This window comes from Corythoichthys intestinalis, chromosome 12, assembly GCF_030265065.1.
Source record: "Corythoichthys intestinalis isolate RoL2023-P3 chromosome 12, ASM3026506v1, whole genome shotgun sequence".
In the NCBI taxonomy this organism is placed as follows: domain Eukaryota; kingdom Metazoa; phylum Chordata; class Actinopteri; order Syngnathiformes; family Syngnathidae; genus Corythoichthys; species Corythoichthys intestinalis.
Window position 1 is genome coordinate 39,866,633 of NC_080406.1, and position 20,533 is coordinate 39,887,165.

A 20,533-nucleotide genomic window follows, 5' to 3' on the forward strand; every position below is an offset into this window, starting at 1 on the left:
CTTGGCATTGCTGGCAAAAAAAATCTAATATGTAGAATAAAGAGGAAAAACTGTAACGACCTTTGTGTAGCTCAAAGTATCGAAGTAAGAGTAGCGTTTTTTCTTCGCAAATCTACTCAAGTAAAAGTGTAAAATTATGACTTAGTAAAACTACTCTTAGGAGTACATTTTTCTGAGAAGGTTACTCAAGTAAATGTAACGTAGTACATGTAACACATTATACCCACCTCTGCATTTGAGTTAAGGTTGAAAACCATATATGTACGTCACATACAGTAATCATGTTTAGTTATTCAGTCTTGAATAGGACATTTTCAGTCCAGTTTTGTACTGCATCTCATGAATTGCTGTTGTTGCTATAGGTGACATAGTTATGTTGAACAAGCTCATTACTAAACACAGTAAATTTATATTGAGGGGAGAGGAAGCCATATGTTGGCAAGTAGAGTCAGCAATGTGAAAACCATGGGGAGCCTCCATACCTGCAGGCGTCGATGGTAGGCTTCAGTCTGTCACAATTACTAAAACACACATATTTGTGGCTGTTATTTCGGAATGCATACGTTGCTTGCTCGTGTTTTGATCTGATGTAATATATATTTCATTTTGACTTAAGTATCGAGGTGTCATTTTGGTACTTCTGGTTGGCAAATAGTATGAATATGATAGCTGGCTCTTCAAGACTACAGGGGGCACAAAGAGGCAAAGAAGGAATCACACAACAAGGCAAGGTTTTCGGTCTGTAAGTCTGCCTGTCTGTCTTCATATGCTTGTGTTCAAGATAACACAAGAATGAACATGATTGGACGTGCATCATCGTCAACGGCGCTGAGTTAATACAGCAAGTGGTGCATGCATTTGTATTCTAATACTATGGAAATGTGGCGGGTGGGGAGGGTAACATTTGGGTAGCATAATACTGTAACGGGAGTCTAAGATCAAAAGTAATATAATCTCATTTACAGCTGCTGCTTCTAAAGTGGATGAGAAGAGCCTGAGTGCTATTTAGCAGCATTTGTCAGCATGTTGAGAGGTTTGGAAAACAGCCCTTTGATGTAGCGTATTAACACATAATCGTGAGGCAGACTCATCTCTGTTTAAATTGCTGGACCTTTCAGTGACCATTTACTTGTCAAAACATGCTAAAATTGTGTGTATGGCCGAAGGGATATAACATGTTTTGCTTGAAGATGCAAATTTATGACCTTTGAATTTGATAATAGGACTAATAGTAGCAGTGTACAAAATGCATAATTGTCTGATGTGGATCTGTAGGAAGAGAGATAAAATATAGAGATGCACATAAATCCCTTGTGCTGTAAGCTGTATATAAGTGAAGTGAGTGACAAAAAACAAGTTAAAATATTATTAATGCAGTGCTTCTCAAATATATGTGGGAGACGCTTCAGGGCTGTGGTGCAATGCCAAGGAGCGCATATGGCCCTTGGGAACATGCCTTTTTTTGTTGGATGTTGTAAAATTAAGTGTAATTGCACATCCGCTACTGTAGGTGGCAGTGGCGTTCTCGTCTCTATGGTAAGGCTTTTTTTTTTTTCACCAAGCAAATGATATGATGAGAGTAAACCAACCTCAAGAGTCAACCTTATGATCAGGGATGACAAGGAAGTTGGCAAGAGACTGAAATAATGACATTTAAGGAAAAGGTTACAGAGATAAAAGGAGATATGAGCACGCGTATGTAATACTCGGCTTACAGTTTGACTCATTAGCTGCCATCAATGGTGATAAACGTCCAATCCATTTTGACTGCAGGAGCTGGCAGCGATCTTGTGATGAAAAAAGATTACTCAACCGCGATCCCAGTTTAAACAGATTGCATGTCCATCACTGTCATTGGCTATGATTGAGTTAAATAAGGATTTTGATTTTCCGGAAAATTGATGCACTTTAAATCGTTTTTTGTTACTGATAAAACTTGTACTAATAAAGGCATTCTTTGTTGTAGGCCCTTGCCATGTTCAAGAAAAGTTTTAAAGAATTAGAATGAACACATTTTCCTCATAACTGCAAGACATAACGGTATTATCAATTATTGGTACTTGTTATTGGCGAGTACTGAAATTAAAGCTGTAAAGTGGTCTTGTGCATTCATAAAAAACATCTAATATAATTGTAGATAAGTGTTATATACAGAAGACGGTACCTGATTACCAATTACCGGTTACCAATTAGCCCCCATAAATTTGACTCCAAGGTAACTATTTGTAACCGTTCTAGAGACAAAGATTTGTCTCTGGTGAGGTACCATTACAAAAAATGTGTCCTTTGATGTACAGGTAACATCACAGTAGGCTTGAAAAAACTATCACTGCAATTTTTGGGGAGTTTGCAATATATTGCGATATTAAGACGGATGAATTCTCACCAGATAACTTGAATAACTCTGTTTGGGATAGGCCTGAACGACATTAGAATAAATTAACATTGTGATGTACATTGTCAAGGCTCCACACTTACTTTTTGCTTGCTTTACTTTACAGCATGAAATGTAGGCACTTTTTCATTGCATCGCCTTGAACGCCATACTTTTAATCTCTCTCCATAACATTCATATAATTTAGGGAGACCAAACATCCTCTTTTGCCCGGACAAGTCCTACTTTCACGTGGTATCATCGTCGTCTGGGCGGGTTTTATAAATTCATAAAAATGTCCGGTTTTTATGATTTTTCACGGGACCAATTTGAAGAGAATCCCTCCGGCCGCTGGGTGGCAGCACCGCCTGCGATGACATGGCTCCTAGTAGTAGGGAGGGAAGGAGTTCTTCTTCTTGTTTTTATTGGCAGTTTACCCCTATCATGATGCATTACCGCCATCTACTGGGTTGACGATTTGGCCACAATGCCTAAAGTTGTTTACGATAAATACGTATATATTGGCAACTGTTGACTTCTTTCGGAGCTTTGACTGTAAAATCCCGTTTGGTGTCGCATCGGGATTTTTGCCTCAGCTAGCTATCAGTAAGCTAAACCGCACTAGGTATTATGGGAAACATAGTTTTGAACTTCTACGTTTGTAAACATGCAGGTTGAATAGTTTGTCAGTTTATTTCGGTTTTTGTTTGTGTGCAGTCGAGGACATTGAATGAGAATATCAATTCAATGGGAATAACAATTTGTCAAGGACAATTGTCGTGATGGTAATTTATAAAAATGTTTAGTTGGCACCAGAGGTTGCGCTAGACTTTTTCGTTGTCTGTCATTTTGACTGACAGGGTCATAAAAATCCGGTCATAATCTATTTTTACCCGTCACTTAAATTTTTAAAATGATGATAATGACATTGTGGTGACCCTTTGTTTGGGATAATTCACCTTCCGTACTTGTGTGTCCATTTGGCCGAGCGCGTTAGCGGCTACGACACAGTCACGTGACAGAGACACTTAAGAGCCGCGCACGTTCCGGCTTGAATAGAGTTCACAGAGAGCAGCAGAGCTACAGCGGCTGGACACAGCAATTCGGGCTAACAAGACTCTTAACATTGCATACCGTTTCAACATATTCAATAGTATTTAGTTTTCATTCATTTTAAATTAATATTCTGTCCGAACAAGCTTAACAGAGAATCCACACCGTGCCTTCACACATCAAGCAGATGAATATGTAACTTTTTCTCCGCAGTGACAAAAACAGCTGACTGTGGCCCCAGTAGGTAGGCTACATTATGGAACAATGAAATTAACAGTTCACCTGCTGTGGCCTGAACGTAGTTTCACACCTTCCTCCTGGTGCGCATGGACATGAATTGCGTGCCCGCTTGAGCAGTCCCTGTTTTTTCACCTCTTTTATCAACACCATTGTCGTTTTGGGGCTTTTTGAAGAAACTTCGGACACTCAGTTGCCTTGACATTTTTCAGAGTATGGCCAACGACGTCATGCATCAAGAGAGACAATAGCTAATTAATATGCTCACTCGCCACCCTGTGGTCTGGGGTGTGAATTGTAACCTGTCAAAATGACAGGTGGACTTCAGTTTTTTCTGTCACTGTTTCAAAAAATCGGTCAACGACAGAAAATATTCGGTTGACGCGATCCCTGGTTGGTACATAGCCTACTGTTTGTATGTGGATTGACTGGACTACATTTCTATGGGTCTGCATTTTATATATATATATGTATATATATATTTTTTTTTCAATTCATTATTTATTTTTTTTCAAACTGCATTTTTCCATCCAGAGTGAGGGGCACACTTTAAATGTATTAAAGTGATATAGGCATCTTTGAGTGAACTTCGAGTAAGATTCAAGTATCTTGAGGCCGGGCTGAGTGTCCTCTTTTTTGGAAATCAAAATATGGTCACCCTAAAATAGTGTAATTCCTTAATTCATTCATCTTGTGAACCGCTTATCCTCACGAGGGTCACGTCGGTGCTAGACCTTATCACAGCTAACTTCAGGCAGAAGGCGGGGTACACCCTGAACAGGTTGACAGCCAGTCGCAGGGCACATATAAGCACACAAGCATTCACACACACACTCACACCTACGGACAATTTGGAATGTTCAATCAGCATACCATGCATGTTTTTTTAGAACGTGGCAGAAACCTGGAGAAAACCCACGCAGGCACAGGAAGAACATGCAAATGTGGACGTGCTAACCACTGTTCCTCCGTGCCGCCTTCATGATATGAATTATTTTTAAACAAGAATAGACACGTTTGCAAGGTACTTCTGCATGTCTGCTCACAACTTCGGTTTTAGAATTTCTCCATCCAAAACAACAGTGGAGCTGGAGTAACATTAGTCATCAAAATCCCTTAAAAAAAAAAAAAAAAAGACAATTTGAAAATACCGCATCCATCTGCCGTCAACAACATGTTCATGAAGGCAGATGTGGAACAAAACTCACAAACGCCACCACAAAGACCAGGTGTTTTTGTAGCCATGTTGCCGCTGTGTTATGGAAGGTATGTTCTACCTATCCCTGCATTTTCATGTGTCCGGTGCTCCAAAAATACTAAAGATAAAATTTTGCGCATGAAACGCCCTTGATATTGTAATTACAATGATGATTGTAATTATGATGATCTTTAATATTTACTACAACTACTGTATCTGCTGCTAGCCGTCAGTACGTGTAGCATGGCACAATTACAGTATGTCAACGCATAAATACAAGAGTTACAAGTTTTTTGTTCGTTTGTTTACAGGTGGAAAACGCTGTTAGGCAAGGGAAGATAAGTTGATAAGTCAGCAACACTTACTGTACGTTGCTGGACATATATCGTGACTACGTTGTTCTACCCAGGGGCGGCCGAGAGGCTGGCGCATGAGGCGGTGGCTCGCCTCGCGGCGGACCGTCAGCTCAATCACGAGATCCAACTACGCGCTTTTTAACTGCAGCAACTTTAAGATACGCTATTGAAGCTGTAATTACCGAGGACAGCGGAAGAAAGCCCGTCTGGAGGCCGTAATGTCGGGTGAAAGTTTGACGAGGCTCCAGAGCTCTGCTGTCTGATATAACATTCTCGTACAGTTTGCTAGTTTACCAATAATTTTCAAAATTGTGATTTATTGACGTGTTTTGCACATGCACCACTCGTTTTAAATAAAACAAGAAATTAGATGATGTTGCACAAATGTTTTATTGCGATCAATATCTGCAAAAAAAAAAAAAAAAAAAAAAGACGTACTATTTTTGTTTATATGTACCTTGCAGTATTTCCTTGTAACAACAATATCCGTGTCAGTCCTTCAGCATTCGGCAAATGTAATATAATTTGTAATTTCACCTCATTTTGGTCACTCAAGTGGCTGTCAATCTATACCTCAAGTCAACACAGGCTGACAGGTTGTTATAATTTTGTCCACGAATGATCAACGACCTGATAGGGACAATCATACAATCTCATCTTCGTCTCACATCTTCGTCTCATCTGCGTCGTGCTGAATCCATTATTGGAGATTCTGTGGGTTCCTCTGGCTTGATTTTTGCTGTTTAAACTTTGTCAACACACTGCATACTTCAACCGCAGTTTAATTTGTTCTTTCTAAACCGGAGATATTATTACCTGTATATCATATATATATTCATTCATTCATTCATTTTCCATGCCGCTTTTCCTCACGAGGGTCGCAGAGGTGCTATATATATATATATATATACACATATACACTGTATATACCCAGGGGTGTTGTATAGTGACGGGATCTGTCGTTCACTTGAGTAAACGAATCCATTCCGGTTCGTTCAGTAAAACGATTCGTTCAAACGAATCGTTCAACGAATCGTTCGCCCCCCTCATCTCCCACCCCACCCAAATGAATCGTTCGGTTAGTGAACGGGAAGTGACGTTGCCGAACGAATCACCAAAGACCGCTTCGCAGTATAACTGAACGGGAAGTGACATTGCTTGGTCCCTCCCTCTCTTGCACATTGACCACTCGTCGTAGTTTCAGAAATGAGTGACAGGCGATATCATTCTGCTCTCAGAGACAGCCTCGTCTCCCTCCCGCTGCTGCAAAAGCGAGGGAGAACTTCCGCGTCGTCTGTCCTAGTTCTATGGGCTCAAAGTCATGGCTCGTGCTTGCATTTCGAATTAGGACACGGTTAAACATTTTCCTTTTGAGGGGGAAGTCGGGGTTTGGGGTCGGGGGCGCACGGACTTTCTTTAGCATGATCTTGCTCACATATACAATGCTGCTGCTAACAGCCAACGCGGCATGCCTGCTGTCACGAAAATAAAAATAAATCGAAAGTTTAATTTCTAATTATGGAACGGCCAACACATCATATTAACCTCTCGCTCTGTTGTATTTTTGTTTTTTATTATTAAGATGATCGTTTTGAATTTTTGCACTGGTATTAATAAATAAAATAATCCGGTCAGCTCCCCTGTCGTCCCCGCATCTCAGATCGTCAAATGCTGACGAGAAATAATTGTTTGCTTTATGATTTCGCCTTTCTACTCTCATTAGTCTGTTAAGAAAAATGTAGACATATTGCGACATCTCCCGTGTCCGCGCGCTTTGTTTTTGGGGCGCTTGAGTAGCACATGATGGACGGATTGACATAATTTGTCAAACCAACCGACACCCTCTGACACGAAAAAAAAAAAAAAAAAAAAAACACTCGGAAAAAATTGACATGTATATACAGTTTCATTGCAAATCAGTATTATGGTGATCATACTAAATATTATTTTTTTCTGTGCACATATGAGGTACATATCGCTGCCATGAAGCCTCCATATAGTGACAGTTCTCTGCCCGCTTCACTGCCGTCACGCGACCGCAGCTCAGGTTTTGCTTGCCTCGTAGCTACGCGTGTTTTAAATTACTGTAAATTTGATAGTATATCGTCATAGGCACAGTCCCGAGTCTGTTGAGAAAAGTAGAACACTAAACCATGCTCGCTAGATTTGTGTGGTGTTTTTGTCTTTTTGAGCAGCATTTGATAGGCTCCACGTTAACAAATATGTGACAAAGTCGTTTCCTTTCATTTTATGACTCGTTCACCGCATAGTCATTACTGGAAAGTCAAGTTAGCAGCAAGCTAGGTCAGGAACCGGAGGACCGAATCACTGAACGGGAAGTGACAAAACTCAGTCTTTCCCCCCTGCCTGCACGCTGGCTGCTTATTGGCCACACGTGGAAATGAGTGACATACGCCATGATTCTGTTTCCGCTCCCTCCCCTGCCCGCGATGAGGCTGGCGTCTGATTGGTCGTGTGCGATGTCAGAAGACGCTGCCGCTTGCTCAACGCCCTCCCACGCAGCGAACAAGCGCCACCAACTTCATAGAACGAATCAGTGCAGATGGTGATTAGTTCGGTCTCGTTCACCCAAACAATTCGTTCAAAAAGAACGAATCGTTCGCGACCGATACAACACTAGTGTTGTATAGGGGTGAAAAGTGAGACTGATTCTAAGGGCCCATGCCCTGATGGGGGCCCACAAAGAAAATTAGAACATTAGGTAATGGTTTGCAAATTTACATATTAATCATTATAATTTTAATAGGAATAAAACGAAGGGTTTCGTTTTCTTGTTTTGTTTTTGGCAAAAAGTAAACACCCAGAGAGCATATGTATTGCCAGCCACCCCCCCACCCCCCGTATTTTCATTAAATGGTTTAGTCCGCCCTTCCTTCGTTCAGAACAGGAGGAGTGGTGCACACTTACACCAGTCAATTACTCGAAGCGCGCAGAGCGCAGTAGTGTAGAAATGTTTTCAAAACAAAAATCGGGTTTTCAAAAGAGGAAAGAAAAGAAAGCAAAACAGGAGATGGGTAGAAAAGGCCAACAGAATGTGACAAAGTACTTCACAAAGGAAGGTTGGTGTCTTGTGTCTAGAGCTGTCCCGACTAGTCGACGTTGTCGACGTCATCGATGACGTAAATGCGTCGACGGGCAAAACATACCGTCGGCGGGTAATAACGGGTTAAAAAAAATTACATGCAGATAAAGTTTAGAATGGCAGGCGCTCGCGATACAAGCGGTTGTTACTTTCACCCCCAAGGGGCCGCTGTTATTTCAATGTGACTGGCGTTGTCAGATTGAGCAAAGAGGAAGAAAGTGGGCGAACGAGAGAGAGAGAGAGAGGGAGCGAGATCGGCGAGTTGGAAAAGTGAGCGGGTAGCACCGAGTTGAGTGACTTCATCCCACGAGTGGAGGGTGGCTTGACCGCAGTTTCATACCCCACGTTTTTGTTTTGGTCAATAAAAGTATCCTTAAAGTGCCTGTGACATGAAAAAGCATGTTTATTTCATAATACACGCGGTATTTTATACCCCTGAATGATATGGACCGCTTGGATGTGTGTTGAAGCGATCGCTATTTTTATTTAGTTTTTTGAATCCCGCGCCATGAAAATGAGTGACTTCCGGCTTCGGTCTTGCATTGAGGAGGAGGGCGCTGTGACGTGTACGGTAGAAGACGACCCCTTCACGCTACAGTGTACTGTTGTGTATGAGGACGAAGGATTCAGCTGATTTTGCGGATTAATACGTTTATTTTTCGTATCACGCCAGCCAAACGGCTGCAGAAAAATCATTCTGTATGAGGGAGAGGCGTATGTGCCTTTTTGGAGTTTCAAAAGGTTCCCATTCACCGTGGATATTGGCCAAGCCCTACTACTGTGAAACCACTGGACTTACGAGGAAGTGAGTAAACATCTTGTTTTGTATTATGTCAAATACGAATACAGCGATTACAAAGTAAACACTACAAACTTCCTTTAAATAAAGGACTACTTACGTTCGATCATTGATAGGCATGTAAAAAGCTCTCCTAATGCTCATTAGCAGCAGCACGTTAGCTGCACAACAACTCCAGCCACCCTCCTCCGGGGAACGAAATGTAAATTGCTCTCCGCTGGGCGGTTTGCCGATCCGCGAAGACAATCGACAACCGGGTCATCATGTCAAATAATCCAGGCTAGTTATGTGTGATTTTCCGCTTCGAAGACTCTGAAACATCACCCGGTTCGGGTTAGCATGTCGGCTAGCTGTCACGCCTTCTGGTTTGTTTACATTCTCCGCAGCCTGGGAGGGGAAATGACATGTGTCCGATTTAGGTGTCATAAAATATCGTTCGGGAGGTGCGACAGTAAAGGTGAAGTTGACAGTTTTGACCATTATGGAGTAATTTTGCCATGTCGTCCTGAATAAATGCATTTTTATTATTTCATATTCCATTCAGCACAAGACTGTTATTTGTCATGACATGCCATTTATTTAGCAATTGGGGAAAATACTTGGATAAAAAGAATATCCTGTATAAATATTGAAGTATAGAGACAGAAACAATGACATTTTGCCGCTCTCTTCGTCGCGTTTTCCTCGTGGTGAATAGTTCCCCCTTGACGGGCTGACTGGTCCTTCTCAAGCCATTTATATAGCTATTGGGGAAAAATACTTGGATAAAAAGAATATCCTGTAAAAATATTGGAGTAGAGAGACTGAAACAATGACATTTTGCGGCTAACTTCGTCGCATTTTTCTCGTTCTGAATAATTCCCCCTCAATGGGCTGAAAAGTAAAACCGATGAGCCTAGTCTACCGCTGACGTCATCCACCTGTTGGGGACGCTAAAGCCCTATAATGGTAGGCGTGGCTAACCGGCAGATTAAAAGACTAATTTGTCGTCATCTGTCCTTTGCTAAATTGTTGTATATAGTCGAATCGTCTCAAAATATGATTCTAATTCACATAATAATGCCATTTAAGACTTTTTTTCTCGTGTCATATGCTCTTTAAAGAGCCATCCGATGCCTCTCGGTGTTTTTATGCACGCCGCCGCCTTCCCGAAATCGGACGAACTCAGACGAACCGACGACAACGAGCCAAGTGAATCGCCGGTGAGGAGTTGAAAACACCGCCAGTTTCCAAAAAGGGCAGAGATGGTAACACGTGAAAGCGGCATAAAGCCAAAAAAGCGGACCAGAATTGCCAGAGCTTGGAATTATATCAAGGAAAATATGGAGGGTGCCACTGTGTGTACTCTTTGCTAAGCTGAGCTCGCATACCACGGTAGCACGTCGGCTATAAACGAACACTTGAAGCGCCCTCACCCAAGTATAATTTTCGAAGACAACAAGAAACAGCAAGCTTGCAGATCGTAAGTCCATACAACTCTCTAACGATTTTTTAAATGGAAGTTGCCTTTATGTGCGTCGTATCAACGCGCATTTTTATTTAATAAAATAATTAATATAATTATATATTTTTTTAAATTATTATTAAATTTATTAGGATCATGGGAGCTCCCACTTAAGGAAAATATATACATATATCCTGTATATACATAATATAATAAAAATATATATGGAAACACCACTGGCCTGCTTACTGTAATCCATGACTGCACTAATGTTAGTTATTTAATATTATAAAGTTTTACATATAGTAGTATACTATAAAATTAATACAATATACTTAATTTTTGTTACTGTGGGTATGTGTGCCTTTCATTCAAAATAAGTGTGGTAATATTTCAGTGTGCCCTTTGCGTTATCTTCAGGTTAAAACAAACAAAAGTTGAACAGTTTTTCCCCTCCCCAAAAAATGCGGAATGCACACCGGAAAGAGCATCTGAACTCACACAAAGTATTCTGAAAATGATTGTCCGGGACATTGCAATTCATTTTAACATTTAGAACAATAAAGACAATGACATACCGCAAAAAGAGTAAGAATTGTTTTGACTCCTGTTAAAAAGGTGAAGTCACAGTGTTTCCGTTTACATTTTTTTGCAGCTGTTAATGCCAGCAGCATTTGACCTCAATGTTTGTGATTTATTATTGATATTTATGTTATTTATTTATACGTTAATAAAGAATTTAGGTGTTTCAAAATGTTTTGTGTGAATTAATAAGCTTTAAACAAATATTTCATTATTAAATTAGTAAAAAAAAAATAAATAAATAAAATTATTAGATTAGTCGACTAATCGTAAAAATAGTCGGCTGACTAATCGGGAGGAAATTAATCGTTTGGGACAGCCCTACTTGTGTCATTGTAGTGCTGAAAATTAACCTGTTATCTTAGCTCCGAAGTGAGATCCCTGCTCACTCCGTAAGAAAGACGGGATTTTCCCGGCCTCAATGAGCGACACGCACATATTCAAAAACATGAATTCCAAATAACGACGGCATTTTTTGGTATCCTACAGATGTTGAAAGCTGGTGTGGATATTTTCTTTTTTTTAAATCGGCTTGAATCCAGTTTGTCATCAATTGAATTTAGTTTGTTAACAAGGGACCTCGCTTCGGAGCTGTAGCCTACAGTGGAGATCGTGAGTTTCCAGATGAGGCTAAGCCTACTCCATAATGAAATACTGTAATTGTTTGCAAGCTAATGTTTGCTCCACTTTTAGCTTGCATTTAATCAATACACCAGGCAAATCCTTAGCAATCTCTTCATACTAAAACAGTTGTATACTGTATACTGTAATGTATACTGTAGTCAAGGGTGCAGGTTTGGTCTCAACATTGGTAGGGATGATATTACAGCATAACCTGCATGTACACTTTTTGCTCAGGATGGGACATTAATAATACCGAACAGATTAGGTGAACGGGGGTCAGGTCTACATTTCTCATGAATATGAACCTAATTAACTGATATACTAAATCAGGGGTGCTCATGACATTTATCACGATCGACCAGTCAATCACAAAGCTAGTGTGGGTAGCTCGCGGCACCCCTCCAAAATACTTTTTTTTTAAAATGTACATTATTAATTATGATTGTTGTGTGTATGTTGTGTTGTGTGAGCTACGTATGAGCTTATGCAGCACCCTTTTCTCTCTAAGCAGCTTCTTGCTAACATTTTTCTAGTTCCATAGTTGCCATCAGATGTTACTACATTTCTCACAGTTTATTTAATGTTAACAGTAGAAAACACAAAAAGAAGGACACTTCTCTCGAAGCAGCTTCCTACTTGAGTTTTGCAGGTTCGCAAGTTCACATAGTTTAATGTTATGCAAACACTGATGCAGGTTGGACCTACAGTAGCAAAATTAATGGTGTGTTCCCCATTTCCAAAACAATGATGTCTTTTTACATTTCTAACAGTGGCTGCTGCTGGCTGAAAAAAAAAATTCTCATATCTTTAATATCTAATGTGGGTGTGTGTGAGGTTTAAATCATCAGCCAATCAAATGTGCGTTTAGGAGAAAAAAATGGACTGGCACATTCGGCAAGTGAAAAGATGTACATGTAAATCTAAACATAATAAAAATAATTCACTTAATAATGGTGAATTCAATTACAACAATTAAAACATATGGGTAGACAATATAAATAACCTATATAACTGAAGTCGTTACATAACGCAAAAAAGGTTGCTTACAAGTTGGTGGGGACAATTTAAGCATCCTGAAAAGTTGGTAGTGTTTTCTCCCAACCTATGCAAATCGACGCCCTTGACTGTAGTATAGTTAAGTTCAAACAAAACATTTATTCTAAGTCATTCATTATGGTATTTGCTTTGAGAATATTTCTAATAAAAATATATTTAGATTGTAAACGATAGCCTTCAGTACATTTCATATAGATGATATCAGTCTAATCATTATTGCTCTATACGCTGTACGTTTACATAAATATATTTTCATCTTAAATTAATGCAGAAAATTCACAAATTAGTGTGTAAAGATTCACCAGAATGCTGGAAATTACATAGTTGATACTCTAAATGTGTGTGTGTCACCCGGCACTGGTGGTGGGGCCCAAAGTGATATCTTTTCATGGGGCCCAAAATCTCTGGCAGCGCCCCTGTATATACCTATATATATTATATACCTATATTTCACTCAGGAAACTTAATTGAGTCAGTCCACTCAAATTCACTCAATTTTTGACGCTCAAGCTGCAGAGAACTTCAACTTACAAAATGAATGAGTTGGCACAGCACACTTCAAGCTGGGCTGCAAATTTAACGATGATTAACACATTTGTGCCTTTGATCGTAGAGCTACCGAGGCTTCTCTGGCCAGATCAAAGCTACAAACCTATCAGTCCTCGTTAACGTTAAGTACCAAACAGTTTGGTCACACTCCGTCTGATTTCCGATTGATCGGCTCGGGGACATCCCTAATTTATATAATGCTGTTTAACCCAGACTTGCTGTATATAAAAGAGATCCAGGATCTGCACACTTGCTGCTTTTATGAAGTAAAACAAAAGTTAACATGTTATATAAAACAAAAAACAATTGCAGGTCCTGTGATGTGACTATTGCACATGCGCATATTGCAATGGCGATGTTCAAACGATATATTGTGCAGGCCTACATCACAGTAAATAAAGGAAATCAATGCCTGCATAAAGCCCATATGTACTTAATCTATGTCATGTGCCATGTGTTTAGTGGCTCTCGGTTCCAACAATAATTCCTCTGAAGAATAGGCAGAAGTTAATAGAGCATAGAGTAGGTATTAATGCAGTACTGCAATATGCCATATCAGTTAGGTCTAAAATCATTGTCCTTTGAGTGATAACAGCCACTTCATTTAGTTCCACATTGAGTTTGATAGGGCTCATTCGCTATGATCCTCAAATCATATTATATTATATGGAACATGCGGACTTGTCTCGGGCGTGACAGCACTGGGGTGTGAAATCGTGTCCCCCTTCATCAAAAGAGTTACGATCAGTCAAGATGGGCTCGTAACAAATAGCCAGCTTTGCGCTTTTATCAGCAATGCCGTGACCCTCAATACTGTGACCTCATCATTAATATGGGAAGGCCGGATGATAGATCAAACGCATGGTTCAGTGGAGCATCCCTGGGCCAGAGCTGGCCTTGAATCGTTCATCACACCATCCCTGTGGGGACTTTACGACAGTCCGGGGTGAGGGAGGACACTCTTGAGACTGTCAAATTTGTTTTACCGCTTTTGATAATGGACCCCTTAAAAGATGATGTGAACAAAGGAATTTCTGTTGCACAATGACATTCCCTCATGTTAATACAAGTTGACTTTTATTCAGTTTGGGTCAGGCTTCAGTCGCTTATAAAACATTTATCAAACAGTCTGGGCTGTCATATTAAAATCATTGGAATAAACTGACGGGTGACTCTGGCTGATACCTCGCGCCTCAGAAATGATAATTAGCTGGATTCGTGCTGATTGTCCACTGATTTTAATAAGATACAGGAGAAAACACACCAATTATAAGGGTATTGCATCTACTGTGTCCTTACAGTCCATGATTGGCTGAGTTGGCGATTCGTAAACAAAACTTAGTTGGACGTCACGGCAGTTAGTGTGTTGATTAAGTTCACTCAATTGTGACAGCGATAGTCATGTTTAAGTGCCATTGACGACGATAAATGTCCATTGCATTTTGACCAGGAGGGGCACTAAAAACTAGAAAAGGCAATTTCTGAAAAAAATTGTCTGTCAATAAACGTGCATGGATATTAGATCACTCCCTGTTGCTTTTTGGGTATTTGGTGTCACTACTTGTTGATATGTGGAAATTCCGTGTCACTTCCCGTCGATGTCAGTTCACCTATTGATAAATAAATCATATATATATATATATATATATATATATATATATATATATATACATATATATATATATATATACAGTATATATATATATATATATATATACTAGGGCTGTCAAAATTATCGCGTTAACACGCGGTAATTAATTTTTAAAATTAATCTCGTTAAAATATTTGACGCAATTAACGCACATGTCCCGCTCAGACAGTATTCTGCCTTTTGGTAAGTTTTACAGCAAGGCTTTTTGTGCTGTCTAACAGCGAACTCTTGTGGTCGCTTTGCGACATGGTTTATTGTTTTCTTGCCAGTTCAATATGGCTGCACGATGTCTCGGGCTGACGCCTACGTTGTAATGTTGTGCTTATATGATCCTTGGACAAGATTTGTCCGTAAGTATGGTTGTTGTAAAGAATGTACATATTATGTTAGTAAGCGAAATGTTATATTTTTTGTATGAGACGCTTTTTGTTTATGTTTAGTGAACCTGTATAGCGTGCTAAGCTAACGTTGTTGCTAATGCAATGCTTGTGTACTTTTTTTTTGTAGTTTGACGACGGTCTAAAGAGGACAATGGTTTGATGCTATTTTATTAATAAATCAGATGAAAAAGGAAGAAGTCTGATTATTAAGGCGTCGTTCACTAGCCGTCTAGCTTTGGAAAAAGTAGACGCTTCGGAGTGTGGACAGCATAGAAAGATTTAAATGACAGTAGAGTGAAATGCCCACTACAGTCCTTATGTACCGTATGTTGAATGTATATATCCATCTTGTGTCTTATCTTTCCATTCCAACAATTTATTTTACAGAATATATATATAATATACAGAAAAATATGGCATATTTTATAGATGGTTTGAATTGCGATTAATTGCGATTAATTACGATTAATTAATTTTTAAGCTGTAATTAACTCGATTAAAAATTTTAATCGTTTGACAGCCCTAATATATACTGTATGTATGGCGGAAAACACTCAGGTGACTTTAAGTTCCGGTCCTAGACCCCCAATTTGGCCAAATTTCAAAATTGTCCTATATGCACGTGTCATCATTGGAAATCTTAAAATCTCAATTTTCTTGGGAAAGAAAAGTTTTGAATAGTAGGGCATTTAAAAAAAAAGAAAAGAGACCCTCTAAACCCTAACTGGAGGTGAGAGCATGAGAGAGCATACCGGTAATTAAAGACACCATGATTTTAATGGAAAATTATCACATACTTACCTTGTTTCTATTCAAAAACTTCGTGTAGCATGTCTCACCGAGTGTCAATACACAGCTGTGAATGGCCACAACTGGACTTTTTGGGGATTTTGTGTGACAAAATATCAAAATGGTGATATACTGTATCGTGATACTTTGTATCCCAAAAGGTTATCGATATGCTCTTGCCAAGAATCAATATATCGTTTTAAAAAGGTGTCAATGTTTAAAAAAAAAAAAAAAAAAAAAAAAAAAAAGGAACCAACAAATTGCTACCAAAATCTTCCACCATAATAATGTCTCAGTTAACTCTAAGAGACTGTGAACGTTCGTTCATTCGAAACCAGAGCATTCACAGTCATTCTGTCTGATTTTCAGGGCATTTACAGGTTACTTGCTATTCATTTTAGGGCATTTACAGGTCATTTCCTTTTGAGTTTGAGTCACTGTCTATTTATTTGGGTGATTCCCAGGTCAATTCCTGTTCTGTAACTCAAAATAAACAGGAAGTGACCCATAAAATGCCCCAAAATCAACAGGAAGTAATGGAAAATCAACAGGTAAATGACTTTAAGTGGCCCAAAATTACCTCATTGCCTGGCATTGGCTGCCACTGACGGCCGTAGAGTTGAAACGGAATTCAAACGGAATGAACGTCTACTAGTGATAAACTCATTCCAATTCACAGCAGAAGCTTGTTTTTCTGTTTTTAGTTGTTTGTAGAATATCCTAGAATGATTTCCTGACCAATGTATTGATAATCGTTGTATCGCCATATCGTCAGATCATCATTATCGTGAGCTTTGTATAGCAAATCGTATCGATTCGTGAGGTACCAAAAAGTTCCCACTCCTACAACAAGAGTCGCAATGCAGAAATTGCAGACATCAAGGAGTGGTTGAGATTTTCTTTTTCAATTATTTACCTTTTTAAAAGTTTTTTTTTTTTCCCAATTATTCTTTGTTTGGATTGATTATTTATTATCTAAAATATCGGGGAAAATATGACAGTAACAAAAAAAGAAAAGAAAAAAAAATACTATTAAGCAATAGTTTTGAGGTAGATATCCGTGACCTATTTACAGACACTTTTTTTTTTGCATTGTTGTGTAATTTATTTAAAAGTTTAAAATATGTGAGTGAATAATTTTATAAAGTCGTTTTTAAGCTAAATATTAGACATCAATTAATGATTCTAAGCTAAAAATGATAGACTCTTCGAATAATAAATATAATTCTTTTTATGGCGGGGTTGAAACGGTGTCTGTAGACAGGGGTCTCCAGAGTAAAATGGACAAATTAAAAATAGTTCAGGGGCTTAATGCGCCATGAAACTGCTATGGCAGCCTATAGACATGTTGTTCTATCAAACACAACAGTTCTTTTGGCTTAAAATACATTGGTTTATTTTTAAGGGGTGCAAGAACAGAAACTGCTTTTTCAGCCTTGTCTGTGTTTTCCAGCCATATATATATTTATATATATGTATATGGGTAGAAAAAAATTATGTCAAAGGAAAGTTGTTGATCTCTTTCCTTTGTTTCAGTGTTGTAAATGGTAATATGCGAAAGTACTGTGTGGCCAATGTAAAAATGGTTCAACTTTAGTACTGATCTTGTCGGTCTATCAATGTCTATGGCAGCCAATGCGTTTATACTGTAGATTAGAATCCCAGGTCAACAATATAATACAGCAGTGTAACTTTTAGCTCTTCTACAGCCAATAACTGAGGTAAACTCCCTTTGGGAACATGCTCGGTATCGGTTACGTTTTGCCACCAGAAACCAGCAACATGCAGGGAAGCTGAAATAGTCTTGTAGAAGGTACTAAATCACTGAAGTTGTTCCCACAAGTATTTACAATATACATAGTCTCATAATGAGCCACCATCGCAGCTGTTTAAATCAACACAACCAAATCTGACGATCAATTTTATTATTATCAAGAGAGCAAATGTTAGATGTAAAAATCCACACTTGTTCACACATTTCAATTACAGCTACCAAAAGAGTCAACACTAGATTTACCTCCATTATCAGCATGGTATGATTAAATAAGATCCACATAGATCAATAAAAATCAAATGAATTACACATTTGGGGCGTGATACAATCGGAGCAGTAACAGTGACATCATTCACATGATTTATCACAATGTGTCATCTAGCTGCTTTTGCAATATAATTATTATATACTACAACCCCAAAGGGACCGTTTCACTTAGCAGTCTTGCGTTTTCTTTTAGACCTATTACATACTCCCAATGTAATTCACATACTATACACACAAATGGGTCCCACTGCAGAACAGGATTTAAGGGCGTGATAGCTCAGGAAGAAGTGTAAGGCTGTGCTTGTGTCCAAAGGAAGCAATGCTATGTTAATTTTATTTTACTTATTTATTTTTATTTTCACTCCCAATATATATATATATATATATATATATATATATATATATATATATATATATATATATATATATATATATATATATATATATATATGTTATCTTTAGGTCTTTAGGGTCTTTCTACAAAATATTTGTGCGATTGCAAACAACCTATTGTTTTTAGACAATTGAAGAAGCTACTTTCATCCAGATCACGTCTGGTAACTGATTTCCCACTCACAGGTAACAAATGGTCCGGCCTTGGCAGCAGTTTTATGGTAAACAATTCTTACTTGACATACCCTTTCAATGATATACCTTGACAGCTGAAGCTTGATGTTGATGATAGCTACTAAAATAACACACCCGCAGTAAATAGAAACACAAATCAAAACTGCAGCAGATGAATTCATTCAGTATTTATTTACACTGATATCAAACAATAATTATTTGAAACATTGTATATTTTCATCAAAATAAGTAGTCTCTGCTATACTGCAGCATTGGGGACGGTCAAGGGTGTAATTTTACAATCTGGCCCTCAGGGTAAGGATAAAACAAAAGTTGCTCATCCTGGCCATAGACCATTAAATACAGTGTAAATATGCTATATACACAGATCATTAAATAAAGAAAATGATTGCTGACAGCAGCGAGTGGAGTAATACAGAGGTATTGGTGTTTAAACTTTTAGTGGGACGAGTCACTACAGGGCATCTAAATGGCGTGTCATGTTTGATACTTGGTAGTTTTTGTTGCTTTATGCTGACAAGTATGAACATTAAGGTTGTATTCATTAAATGTAACCGTAGTTAAATGTATTTGATATGGGTCAATAGAAAAAAAATAGTAAAAAATATATAAGAAAATATTTTTTTGAAAATATTTTTAAAAAATAAGTCCCGCCCAGTTAAAATGGATTGGATGTCTGTTGCTGTCAATGAGTTTTATCAATATCAATTTCCCGCTTTTATAAACTAACCAGTGTTTCCCACAGGATTTTAGGAGACTGTGGTGGGAGGGTCTCTGACCCTCGGGGTAGGGTGTGTGTGTACATTTTCAAGCCTGGTGTATCTCTTTAGGGCATTTTGAGACCAAGCAGAGGAACAATTCAATAATCAACTGTATTTATAATGGCACTTTTTACATAAATTTGGACCCCTTTTCTGACCCAACCACTTAAATTTGTATTTTACAGCCATAATCTACAATACATTTGTTTATATTTAAATAAATGATCACAGAAAACCTACATTTATTTTTGCTTAATTTATCATTGCTAAAGAGTTATTTATGTTTGAAAGATATGGAAACGTTCACAGTATGGAATCCCCCTAATACCAAATGAAAACTTACCATGTGGAGTTTTATAGAGCCAGTGTTTAAACTGAGGCATTTGCAGCGTTCCACGACTTTCCGTGTTTGTCTGGACCTTAATGGCATGAACAAAATAATTATTCCTAGGTACACCAACAGCTCCTCAACTACGCTGAGCAACTTCCCCTTTCTCTGCTGTCAAACTCACCTGCTGTCCCTCTTTCAGGGGAAGCTGCCTCCCCTGCTGCCCCTATGTCATTCAGCTGCTCCTCACTTTCTTTCACTTTCATAGCACAGCTATGAGTATGGTGTACCAGGCTAGTAGTCCCGTCTAGGTTTGATCTTGTGCCCGAAGGTCGGGTCGGGCCCAAAACGTTAAGCATTCACGTTCGGGTCGGGTATGGTCGGGTCGGGCCGCCGTGCCGGACTAATAAATAGTTTAAAAAAAAAAAAAAAATGGAGAGCAGGCTCTCTGTATTGCGCTTTTGCTTTTGCTTGTGCACGCACGCACATGAACGCCGTGCCGTGGCGCCGCCCGCTTTTTCTTGTCCTCCCGCTATAGACCCTACCCACGTGACGTCACAACTCCGCCCTCTTGACTGGTGCCGCCCAATTGTCCGTCAACACATCATGTTTACCTGTTA